Source organism: Rutidosis leptorrhynchoides, chromosome 3 (genome assembly GCF_046630445.1).
Source record: "Rutidosis leptorrhynchoides isolate AG116_Rl617_1_P2 chromosome 3, CSIRO_AGI_Rlap_v1, whole genome shotgun sequence".
NCBI classification, from domain to species: domain Eukaryota; kingdom Viridiplantae; phylum Streptophyta; class Magnoliopsida; order Asterales; family Asteraceae; genus Rutidosis; species Rutidosis leptorrhynchoides.
In genome coordinates, this window is record NC_092335.1 from 238,661,182 (window position 1) to 238,673,580 (window position 12,399).

The following is a 12,399-nucleotide window of genomic DNA, read 5'->3' on the forward strand; positions in this document are numbered from 1 at the left end:
TCCAACAAGTTTAGCAAGACCATAAGTTTAGTGTAAGTTAGTACATTTAAGTGTGGCTATTCGCGTTGAATATTCGAGCATAAACCCGAGATAAAACAATTCAAGAGGTCCGATTGAGACCGCCCAGTAACATAGTTACAAATCTTTTCGAATGCAGCTTGATAGGAAGTGACAGTACCGGTTCATTGGAGCTTGAAAAGAGATTCTTGATGGTTTTCGAAGGATGATGGCCCAAAATGAGATTCCAGGCTACGGTTAAATTGCTGCCAGTCACCTAAGAGGCAATTATTGTGTAGATATTTGAACCAACTCAAACCCTCGCCATGGAAGTGGAATGAAGCATGGGTGATCCGATGGTCTGGAGGAATATTGTAGAATGTAAAATACTTATCATCTAGAAAATGCCAAAATAGGGGTGCAATGCCATCAAATGATGGTAGGTGTATTTTTGGTGTTTTGAGGAATTAAGCAAACAAAATGGCAAGGGTGGAGTGGTTTGAGAGGTGGTGTGTTGGTCTATTTCTGGGAATTGAGAAGTCAGTTTGGTGGAAACTTGGTCGATGTGATTTGTGGTCGAGGCAGCATCATGGTGAGAAATTTGAGAAGAGACTTCTTTAATTTGGGTGGTAGTGGTGCCAGCTAATTGGGAGATCATGGTTTGTTAGAGGTTATCGAATTTAGCAGATAGTTTGGAGAGGGTTTTGTTGAGGGTATCGAAGCATTCTTCAAGAGATAGAGTAGCTTGGCGTGGAGGCATGGTGAAATCAATGAAAGCACCAATTGATAGGATCTATTCGATTCGATCCCAAAACTCCCAAGAAAATATAGAGAGGAACAAAAATTTAGCTTAAAGCCAATTTTAATTCATATGTTAACAAATGCTGGATACATGAATTTATACTATGAAATAAAACAACAATAGATACTGAGAATTAAACGTACAACTAATAGTTAATCTAATATATACTAAAATGCAGGAGATCATGGCAGATGTGGAGTTGTTTGTTAATGTGGTGGATCACAAAAAAAAACCTCTTTTATCCCACGTGCAGTAGACCAAGTCTTTATTATGCAAATGCCTCTAAAAACTAGATAACTGGACTCTTTTAACATTGGGTTATGATATTCTTTTCCTACTCATGGGCCTTGATCCATTACTTAGTAATATGCTAGGATGCTATCATAATCCTTCTCAAATCCCCATTTTATTTTCCTACTGTAAGCCCCTGCCTTGCCTGCAAGTTATACTGCGCGTCGCACATGCATTTGGCGCATTGGACAGTTGTGCTGACGGGCCTGGAGGACTAACTTGTAAATATCTTAAATTCAGGGCTTTTGTGCAATTTTGCATGTGAAAGGTTTGGGACCAGAAAAGCAGATATGAAGTATCCATTTCTTCAATTCTATCTCAAACTAAACACCTTTAGAGAGAGAAAGTGATTTCTAGTGAGAAAAAGCTTAAATTTATGAAGAAGGTGATCATCTAAGCTCTAACCGAGACCCACACTTGGTGTAGCTGCTCTCTAGCTCTACTCTATACTTGAGGTAAAAACCCTAACTTGAATTTTAGTTTTGATTTCGAATTTTATTAGGGTTGTGTAAGTGTTGGGTTATAAATCCCATGTCTTATGAAATTTAGGGCTCTTAATGGGTTGATTATGAATGTAAACTCTAATGTGGTGGTCTAGGGTTTATGACAAATTTGTTAGTCTAAGTCTTGAATAGTCAGGCATAACCACTAGAACACTTGTGTACTAGTGATTATGATGTTGTTTTAAACTTGAATTTGGGTGATTAACTTTGAAATGGGTCAAAATGTATTTTTGTGAATAATTTGGTTGATTAAGTACTTAGAGTACTAGATAATTATGTTAATTGTTGAGTTAGAAGCATAATAACTAGTCCTTAGTGATTATGGGTATCTTGAGTTGTGTCTTCACTTAGTCAAGGGAAGTCAAGTGAAATTTGGGTCGAAACTGCACTTGTGGATTTTGGGTATTGAACTTGTTGTGGATTTAGCTTGATTTGTTATAAATGTAATAGGTAATTTTCATTTACCGTTGTGGAATTCAAGCCCTTTCGTTCATTCGTCAAGTTAATAAGGTGAGTGGAATAATTATATGTGTAAGTATATAATTTATTTTCTTATGTGGGATGTGGTCATAGCGTTATCTGTGTGATGGATTCACTTAGTTCCTGCGTATGATACCACCTTGTGGAGTAGTGTTATATCATGCGGTGTGTAACATCGTTGGTCATGTGAGTACCAATGGTTATGCGAGTATGTGTAGTGGGTGCAAGTAAGTAAGTTATGTGTGTGTGTGTGTGTATATATATATATATATATATATATATATATATATATATATATAAAATTATTCCATTCACTAAGCTTTATGCTTACCCCACGTTGTTTAATCTTTTTATAGATTCTAGCATTTTGAAGGACAAGGGTAGGAACGTAGTCTAACTTGCTTGCATGTGTTTGTGCTTTAGAAGATTATTTGGTGTTTGGGTAGTGTGAACCCATGAACCTTGCTCAGTCCATCTTTTATACTAAACACTTTTAGGTTGAGATTGCCATTTTGAAATTGTAATGGGTCATAATTAGGGATGGAAATGGTCACCCGATTCAGTGGATATCCACCTGATCCATCCGATTTTAATGGATATGGATGAACCTAAATGGATATGGATACGGATATGGATGAACCTAAATGGATATGGATATGGATATGGATGAAAAAGTATCATCCATGGATATATCCATTAAAACCCGAAATACATATATTAATACATAAATATAGATATATGTATACACGCCTACTATTAAAAATGCATTTACTGTTACACATACATTTTGCTTGCAACCATATAATAAATTAACTATGATATTTTATAATAAACACCTATATCTAACAAGATAAACATACAAATTACACATTTAATTTGTCATAATCTATGTTTGATGGTAAATTCAACAAATTGTGTTCTATTTTCGACAAAAAAGTACACGTTTTTGTAGATATTCGGAAATATTATAACAGTTTTTGAATATCCAACTGATATCCATTAAACCCGATTAATCCAGTGGATATGAATATGGATGGATGAACTGAAATTAAATGGATATGGATATGGATGAACAAAAACTAAATGGATATGGCTATGGATACGGAACCACCCGATCCATATCCGATCCATTGTCATCCCTAGTCATAATTTCCGTAATGGATGAATATGTACTTTTTGATGTTTATCTTGCTATAATCAGGTTGTAAGGGCGTATAACTATTTCCAAGTATCGAAACAATGTGTTCGTGAGTATTTTGGTCAAAACTTGTTGGTCCAATAAAATGAGTTTCAGCGTCTGACTTGGAAACCAGTTATACGGCACGCCGCACAAGTATTCTGCGCGCCGTGCACTTGATCTGGAACTCACGAGCAGTTTTGGTTTAAACACTATTTTGAAAACCGGTTATATGGTGCGCTGCGCATGGATCTTGCTGGCCGCGCATGGATCCTGCACGTCGCGTAGATCATTTGTAAAAAAAAATGTTTCTCGTTTTCAAATGAGAATGGGATAGAGTCATTTCTCTCACCACGAACAACTCTAATTAATACTTCATAAATAGAGCATTCCTCATGTATTCATCATACTTTAATACTTTTTCTAATGATGAAGCATAGAGATAAATGATATTGGATGTATACTTTAATAAATTTTACGACATGCTTGCGGATACACAACATTGTGTTGTCAGATATTCCATTATTGGTGACGGGGGATTGCTAGTGACGAGTTATTTACGCTTAGTTTCATGACCCGTCCTAATCCATCTGAACGAATACATTACATTTGGTTACATCGCGAGGTACTTGACCTCTAAATGATACATTTTACAAACATTGCATTCGTTTTTGAAAGACAAACTTTCATTACATCGAAAGTTGATAGCATGCATACCATTTCATAATATATCCAATTATAATTTACTTAATAATAATCTTGATGAACTCAACGACTCAAATGCAACGTCTTTTGAAATATATCATGAATGACTCCAAGTACTATCTCTAAAATGAGCAAATACACAGCGGAAGATTTCTTTCATACCTGAGAATAAACATGCTTTAAAGTGTCAATCAAAAGGTTGGTGAGTTCATTAGTTTATCGTAATCAATCAATTCCATAATTTTAATAGACCACAAGATTTCATTTCCATTTTTCATAAACATCACGCATGCATACAGCAATCTGCATAAAAATCATTCATATGTTGAACACCTGGTAACCGACATTAACAAAATGCATATAGAATATCCCCAAAACAGAAATCCATCTGTATTAATAACTCGAAGTACTAAAGCATACCATTTTCCAGTATGGGGGGAGTTAGTGCCCGTAGATCTACCTTTAGGATTCGCGTCAATTAGGGTATCTGTTCCCTAATTCTTAGGTTACCAGGCTAAAAGGGTGATATTCGATTCGATAATCCAACCATAGAATGTAATTTTGAGTACTTGTGTCTATTTTGTAAAATATTTATAAAAGTAGCGTATGTATTCTCAGTCTCAAAAATATATATTGCAAAAGTATTTAAAAAGGGAGCAAATGAAACTCAAAATACGATATTTTGTAGTAAAAATATGCATACGACGGAACTGAACAATGCAGGGTTGACCTCGGATTCACGAACCTATATCATTCGCATATATATATATATATATATATATATATATATATATATATATATATATATATATATATATATATATATATATATATATATATATATATATATATATATATATATATATATATATATATATATATATATATAACATATATTTGTAATCGAACAAATATATATATTATTATTAGTGGTATAGTTTTTATATTAGTAACTTATATATTTCATTATTATTGTATATTCATTTTTATATATAATAAGATATAAATTTTGTTATGTTATATGTATTAAATATTTTATATATATATTTTTCATTTGTTTGTTAAAATAGTAATTATATTAATACTAAAATAATATTAGTAGTAATTAAAATAATGATAACGATAATACTAGTGTTAATAATAATGATAATAATATTAATGATTTTACTAATGATAATATTAATAAATCTCATAATAGTGATAATAACAGTAGTTTTTAATACAATGAATAATTTTGATAATGATACCTAACACCTAATAATAATTATAACAATCTCATTATCAATGGTAATAATAATACTTTTGTTAATAATAATAATAAGTCTAAAATGAAATCAATACTAATATTTATGAAAATAACTTGTATTATCTTCATAATAATAACAATAATAATACTAATCCTAATCATAATAATAATAATGATAATAACACTAAAATGGTAAAGTTAATAATATTATTAATAATCATAATAATACTAATGATAATATTAATATTACTTAATAATAATACTAATAATGATAATGATAATATCCTAAGTTTCATTAATAATAATAATAATCATATAGTTAATAATAATAACTAACATAATAATAGTAATTAATAATAATAATTAATAATAATAATAATAATAATAATAATAATAATAATAACAATTTTAACATTAATAATTAATAATAGCAATAGCAATAACAATAACAATAATAATAATAATTTTTGTTAAAGAATTATACCTTCTAAAGCCTAAGCAAAAAGAAACGTCCCGAACCGGGCTCGAACCCGAGACCTCCCGTTCCCTTACCAACAAACAAAACCATTGATATATTTCTGTATTTCCTGATTATATTGAAACTGAAATATATTTAACCCCATATTATTTTCGACTTATTTTCTTCTTCATCTTAAAAACCAGATCGCCCCAAGATCAAACCAACATGATAATCAATCAGCCAAACATTTTTAGGTCTTTCAACCAAATTATAATCGACCACATATACCCTGGAATTAATAGAAAAACAAAAAAAAATAATAATAATACATCTGCTGCTGCTCGTGACGTTCAACAGAAGAAAAAAATAATATGATTTTGATTTTTTTAAGACGTTTTAGCTAAAGGTTGTAACATGAAAAAGGTTGTAAATCTATCATAGAAACTTTCTCATACCTCAATTTATCTTGAAACATTGAAATCGTTTAGAATTTTATGATGAACCGAAAATTTGACTTTTTGAAAATAAAGCTTTGACTCGTAAATTCGACCTTGATATTGCGAATTAAGAATTGAAAATTTACAGATAGGATCATGACATGAATTAGATCACTTATGCATTTCTACATTTCTTCAATTTGCTTCGAACCAGATCAAGGGTTTAATGGGTTTGAAAAAGAAAGAAAAGAAAAAAAATAAAAGTCCGATGTTATTTCACTTAGGTTTCAGTTTGATTTCAGATGATACGTATACAATGAATGATTTACACGGAGTTAATAATTGCTCAATTTCTTTGCAGGGTTGCTGATTGTAGACCAGTGTTCACGAGACAAAGAGAAAAAGAAGGAAAAGGAAAAAAAAAGATGATAATGATATGAATTTAATAATCACGCGGTATATATATATCAGTTATATATATATCTGTATATTATATTTTATATTTAATATATATTAATAATTAATATATTAATAACAATAATACAATTAATAATAATAATAATTAATAAATCTGATTTTATCTGATTTAGAAATGCTGATATATAAATATAATTTAATTATTAATAATATGGTGTATCTTGTTATTAATTATAAAAGTACTAATAAATTAATAATAATAATATTAAAAAAAATAATTTGATAATATGATAATTTTATCAATAATAATAATGATAAACATGTTAATACTAATAATACTAATTATAATTAACAATAAAAATGTTATAACAATTCTTACATATTATATTTAATATCTATTTGTTATGTATAATTGTTATAATTTAGTAGTTTATAACTACTTGTAATACCTATTTTGAAGAAATTTGAAAGAAGAAAGAAGATAGTAGATTCTTATTCAAGAATGGTGTACCTACTGGTTACAATCGATAACATACTTATAGTACAATAATTCACTGTGCAGTTGGGTGGAACAGTAATATCCGTGATTCACCAAATATATTGATTCACCAAATTTTACTTTATCAAAAGTGTCGGCCACTACACCATGACACTTGACTTATAACACTCCCCCTTGGACGACAATTTTGTTTCACTAGAGATCAACTACAAGTTACTGCCTCGTTAAAAACCTTGCTAAAGAAAAACCCAGTGGGATAAAACTTTAGCCAAGGGAAAAAGAGTGCAGCATAGAGTTGACTCCCCCTCAAGTAGACATCGCTAAGTCGTTACATCTTTTGATCTTGCCTCATGCCAATATTGTGAACATGTGTTTTTTGATATATCCTTCTTTCATTTGTGCTATGCAAGCTGCATTATCTTCATAGATAGTTGTTGAATTTTTATCGCGTTCTAGTCCACAAGAATCAATAATGAGTTGTGTCATTGATCTTAACCAAAAACATTCTCGAGTGGCTTCATGTAATGCAATCACTTCGGCATAATTTGATGATGTTGCAACAAGTGTTTGTTTTTGAGAACGCCATGATTTTGTGGTACCTCCATTTAGTAATACATATCGAGTTTGAGATTTATCTTTATGAGGATTTGATGAATGACCTGCATATACATAATCAACCAAATCTTGTTTTGAAGCGTTAGAATAAAATAATTTTAAATTGGCAGTTCCTCAAGGGTATCCAAATATGTGTTTGATCCCGTTCCATTGTCATTTGGTAGAAGTTGAGCTGAATCTTGCCAATAAATTAGCTGTAAGAAAAATGTTAGGTCTTGTACAATTTATAAGATACATAAGAACTTCAATTGCACTAAAATATGGAACTTCCGATCTGTTAAGATTTTCATGATCTTCGCAGGGATGAAATAGATCAGTGTCAATATTGAGTGATCTAACAACAATAAGTTTGTCTTTAAAAAATGTTTTAAAATCTTTTCGGTATAAGTTGTTTGATGTACAAGTAAACCATTAGGCATATGCTCAATATGCAATCCAAGGTAATACTTGGTTTTTTCAAGATCTTTCATTTCAAAATAATTCTTTAGAAGTTGAATGATTTCATAGATCTCTTTATTTGTTCATATGATTTTAAGAACATTGACATAAATAACTACGATATATATCCGATCATTGTTTTTCATAACAAAAACACATGTGCAAATAAGTTTATATGTATACACTTTTCTTATAAAGTAATCACTTAATCAGTTATACCACATACGTCCCGATTGTATATACTCATATAAAAAAAAATCTTTGTGATTTAATAGAATACATTCCCTTGGGTTTTGCATTAGATGCTTGTGATACCTTAAACCCTTCAGGTATATTCATGTATGTCACTATCAAGTGATCCATACAGATAAGTAGTTACAACATCCATGAGATGCATTTAAGTAACTACCAGGTTGATTAAGTATCTAATAAGTAATTGTATCCATTATAGGAGGATAAGTTTTCCTCATAATTCATTTCCAGTCTTTGTGGGAAATCTTGAGTTAAAAGTCTAGTTTTGCCTTGTAACTTCACTTGCACATTTCTTTTTCGGATAAAAATTCATTTGTATCTCATACGTTTCACATCTTTAAAAGTGATAACGATCGATCCAAAAACTTTTCTTTTATTGAGCGATTCTAATTCAGCTCGTATTGCTCCTTTCCATTGAGCTCAATCATATCTATTTTGATATTCAATGACAGATTTTGGTTCTAGATCATCATCTTTATTCATGATGTCATTGTAATATTATATGAAAATATCTCATCAAGATTTTTCATTTCATTTCGGTTCCATAATATTGCATAATTTATCACAATTTATGTATTTACATTTATCAATATCCTCTGCAGAAGGAATATTGATTTGTTGTTCTTCTTGAACACTTTCTTTTACCTCATTATCAGCTGATTTTATTTTTCGAGGATTTTTATCTTCAGAATTAGTTGATCTTCCACGTTTGATGCGTGTCAAAGACTCAACAGTGACATTATTGCCAGCTTTTGGAATTTCAGTTCAAGTTGGAGCATTTACTGCTGGTATATATGATTTAGTCACTCCTTTTTTTTATATCTGTAAATGCATCAGGTAATTGATTTATAAGTTCTTGCATATGCATTATTTTTGAACTTTCATTTCGCATTCTTTTGTGCGAGGATAAAATACCTTAATTGATGTTCATACTATGAAATATCAAAATGGTCCACATGATGGATGAATTGGTCCATATATATCCTTTTACCATATGCGTTTTTTAATCATATGTGCTGCGCTTTTCATCATATGCACTTTTCATCATATGCGCTTTTAATCATATGCGCTGCGCTTTTCATCATATGCGTTTTTCATCATATGCGCTTTTAATCATATACACTGCGCTTTTCATCATATGCGCTTTTCATCATATGCGCTTTTAATCATATGCGCTACGCTTTTCATCATATGCGCTTTTCATCATATGCGTTTTTCATAATCCTAAATCATCAAATCATTATCTATCATTACAACCACTTACATAATCATCAACATCTTCATCATCGTTCCATTTATCAATCCATCTATCATCATACGTATCACCATAACCAATGTCATCGTATAACATATCATTATATATCTCGTCTGGCCTAAATTGTTTTCGGCCCAAAATCAGTTTCTTAAGCACAACTATTCACTAGCCCAATTAGAAAATCAGAATAGATTAATACGGTCCAAGGTGCAACACTTTTGTATTCCATAAACATTCAGTAACAATAAAATGGGATGTGTACGTATACTTTGGGTTTCGTTTGTCCCAACAATCAATTAAAGTTTAATAGCAACTGCCATCTAATTGTTTGGAATAATAAAATACACAACAATTAGCTGGAAAGAAAAATATGTCGGTTTATGTTTGAGGTTAGTAGTGATCAACATTTTCTTCAATGGGACCTTCCATCCACCAACTTATTTTAACATCATTCATATTCCCACTATCATACATCTTATCCTCTATTAACTCATCACTCTAAATATTGTATTTATTTATCATATGATCATAATGATAAAGATACACAATTAGCTCAAGTAATTAATGGACACTCTAGTTGAATATTTACGCTCATGTAAATATTATCTATCACTTTCACACACATATATTATAATATCATTCCATTCAAGTTGGGTATTTATTCTCGTGTAAATTTTTGTACTATTATTTTCTTTTGCTTTATGTGATTGGAATCACAAACCCCACTTGCCCATTTGCATCCGTGATTTAGGGAATTATTGTGATAATTATATAAATATACTATTAGACAAAGTTTGAAAGTGACATTTACTATTTCATTTGTCCTTCATAGTCATTTGTAGTTTTTTCATATTTTTTATTCATATTTTAACCAACCAATTGTCTGCATTTGTCCACCAGAAACATAAAAATGACAAAATTGTCCCTTAATTTATATACTTTATACTCACCTCTTTAACCTTCCCCTCAAACCTTTGCTATATTAACCTTTGTTAAATAACTATTTGTCAGAAAGAAAACAAGCAATATCTATCCACCCGTATTCCAACCCGGATCCATTTAGACCCGATTTTTCTAATTACTCACTTGACATAAAGTAAAACTTTTAGTCTGAAACATGTGATACTCGAGTGAGCTAAAGGTCTTTTTTCTTCTTAAAGTTTTAAATATTTTACATTTTCTTTATTCAATTTGAATTAGAATGATAAGAGTGTTATATATTTTAACGTACATAATAGCAATTATTATCAACTTTTACAAACAGTTTAGAAAAATAAATTATGTGAAGTTAATTGATTAAATTATAGAAACTGACTTAAGAGAAGATGATAGGTTTAAAGTTCCTTTTTTTGTAATTTTGTTAAGCACAATACATTTAAAACAATTTAATGGCATACTTATGATTTTGTACAACAATAACCATTCCAGCCGCTTTAATTTATTTTCGTTTCACTGGCCCAGTGAAGCGGGCCCGACCATCACTAGTTGTTACTATTTTCATTAGAAACGTCACTTTTAATGGTCATCTTGGTTGGCCATAAAATATCACTTTGTCCCACTTGACTAATTATTAAAACGCCATAATTGAATACTCCTAAAAATGTCGCCATGAGTGGTAATTGTTTTACATGCACAACATTTCCTAATTTAACTTCACTAATAGGTGGTGGGGTTATATGATGATGAATTGGCTTTGTGGGGTTCGGTTATAAAGAATTAATCAAGTTAAAGCCATGAACCATCATCCTTTTTTCTTTTTGACTATACTCATAAATTAACAAGTGGTTTACTTGCTTGTAACCTGTCAGTAATCAGTGAGTATATCACTTTATATGTTTTGGTAATATTAAAATAATAAGGTTAATGATGATGATACTTGGTAACCAACGAAATTCAACAAACCAAGTTGAAACAAATGTCTATACATAGGCCATGCCTTTTTTTCGGAAACTAATGAACTACGTGGTTGACAAGATCCTATTTACAATAAAGTCTCTTAGTTTGGTTCTTTGTTGAGGGCTCGTAGGCGGAATCTCAAGGAAGATTATTTATATTTAAATTTTGGTATTAAAGGAGTTAAGCAATATCTTTAAAATTTGTTAAAAAAAAAAAACTTCCAAGTAAAATTAACAACGATTCTACTTTGACGGAAAAAGATGAATGAAAAATATTGTAAACGCAAACCTATATTATAAACCTATATTATAATTATGTCAAGTAAATTGTTATTTATTATTTTGCGACAATTCTAGTGTGTCTAGTGCAAAGTGCAAACAGATGCGATTTCTTTAACTATCATTAAATAATAGACCATGTATAATTATATAATTTAGGCTTTGTGTTTGTTAATATTCTATATTATTTAAGTGTTTTTCTTAAAAAAACAAAACAGGGTAACTGGAATCACACGCGTGTACCACAATTTGATTCAATATTGGCCCCTCCAATAATCCGGTCGCCCCACCAGTTTAAAGTGATTGACAAAGTAATAGAAACAACAAGCACATCCTTTTCTTCCTTTACATCTAATCATCCACTAAGCTAGCCTTTAAAAACTCCTCATCCCATTACGAGTACTTATTCACTACAAATGCATCCTTTCTATCTTAATCACCTTTTTGTTTTATTGTTTAAAGGTAGGAGGGAAACGTACCAAAAATAATAAGTTTTTGGTTATATGTCAAGAAAGGGTGGTTTCGTTTGATAAAAGAAGAGACGAAAGAAGAAAATAATAATAATAATAAGGTTGATGATGGTTGTAGACGAGAAACAAAAGTACATAAATGGATGATGGTTAGAGTGAAAAGGTGATGAAGCTAAGGTTG